Source organism: Octodon degus, unplaced genomic scaffold (genome assembly GCF_000260255.1).
Source record: "Octodon degus isolate 3935 unplaced genomic scaffold, OctDeg1.0 scaffold00110, whole genome shotgun sequence".
In the NCBI taxonomy this organism is placed as follows: Eukaryota; Metazoa; Chordata; class Mammalia; order Rodentia; family Octodontidae; genus Octodon; species Octodon degus.
The window spans coordinates 6,354,788-6,356,784 of NW_004524686.1; positions in this window are offsets into that span (position 1 = coordinate 6,354,788).

Sequence of the window (1,997 nt, forward strand, 5' to 3'; positions counted from 1 at the left end):
GGGAAGAATGATAGCCTCTTTAATAATGGTGCTGGAAAAACTGGCTTCTCACATGCCGCAGGCTAAAACTAGACCCATGCCTACCACCATGCCCAAAGCTACACTCAAAATGGATCAAAGATTTAAATATTAAAATAGAAGCACTTAATCTTCTGGAGGAAAATGTAGGTAGAAATCTTAATTTCTATTGTTGCAGAAAAACTAAGACATTCAAACTTGTGTGATGAAGAGGTTTCAGGTCGTGCTTTCAGAATTACCCAAGAAATCTAATTCTCATGCACAGTTATATGTTTTTGTGACAATGCACACTTTTTTCTGCAGTGATAAACATTCCAAGCACTGTTTTACTTTTCTCTTTTTAAAGATTGGCTTGCTAAATCCCTGAATTGAGGGGGCTGGGCTCAAACTCCTAATGCCTTAGCCTTGCAGTGTGTCTGCATTACAAGTGTATATCACCATGCTTAGCTTACTTTTGAGGGAGCTACTGGGTATTGAAGCTAGGGGTGCTGTACCACTGAGCTATAGCCCCTGCCCTTTTGCAGTTCTTATTTTGAAACATGGTTTTGCTAAATAGATTAGATTGGCCTTGAATTTATTATCTTCCCACCTCAGCTTCCTGAGTAGCTGAGATTATTGGGCTGAGCTGCTGTACCCAGATACAGTGTATGCTTTTGAAGATGCTACCAGTGCCTATTTTTTTTTTTTTTGCAGTATTAGGAATTGAAATCAGGGCCTTTCACTGAGCTATATCTTTGCTGCTTTTTCACTTTTCCATTTTGATTCAGGGTCTCACCAAGTCACTGTTTCCCAGGTAGTTTGAACTTGTAGTCCTTTGGTCTCAGCCTTTTGGAATGCTCGGATTATGGAACACCTGTCTGCAAAGCAATTTTTAAAAGCCTCTTTACTGTAGATCTGGCATTTAGCAAAAAATTTTTGACAGATTTTATGAACTATAAATTTTGAAAAACACATGTTCAAGTCCCAAATGGAATTTAACCCTGGAGTGGAGTTAGAAAATCTTCCATGGTATGCACTTTCTTTCCATATCAGTTTCAGCTTTTTCATATCACACATTGACTTTACAAATGGTATTAAAGAGTGCATGTACACTTACCAAATCCTCTACTTTAATCACAATACTTATTATTTCCATGTCATCACACCATATATGTGCATGTATACAAATATACACCAGTGTTTTCAAAGATTACCCCTTGACGCGCAGCATGTGCAAATATATATGATTCATATAAAGACTTGGAGCTCACTATGGGTGCTGCTGTCCACGAAGCAGTTGGACAATGTTAGAATGGTATTGAATCATAATCTGAACATCAAGTTCCAAAAATCTTTCAAGTGGTGTTCATCATTGGTTAAGAAATAAAACCCTTTTTAAAATTTTTCTATGTGATCTATTTTATCAGTTTGGTGCTTGATGTCTTTGGACTGTGTGTTCAGCCCATCCCAAGCTCAGTACAGTTGTAACACTTATCACTTGTGTATGGAACTGCCTCCTTGGTGAAGATTCCCGTGAGATGTGAGACAGTGGCTAGCTGGTTTCTGTAGCTCAGCAGTGCATAGGGCCTGGAACAAGCCAGGAAACTAACAAAGGTTTGACAAAAGAATAAATACAGGAATGATTAGAATGGTTCATAGACACAGTGCTTTAAAATTGTATTGAAATGTGGAATCCTGTTTTGTATTACTGTTCATTCCTTCTGTCATTCCTTCCTTCCATTTCATATTTTCCTGTAGCATTCCACTTCATGCTACTGGAGGTAAAATATTTCCATGGTTCCCTCCTTGAAAGCACAAATAAAGGACTCACCATTGCCTAGTATGTTGGTACACACCTGTAATCCCAACATTTGAGAGACTGAGGCAGGAAGATCCTGAGTTTAAGGCCACCCTGAGCTACATAGTAAGACTGTCTCCAAAAATGAAAAAAGAAAGGCTGAGCAGGGCATCCTAGGACAGCCCATTCTGTGGACTTTTTT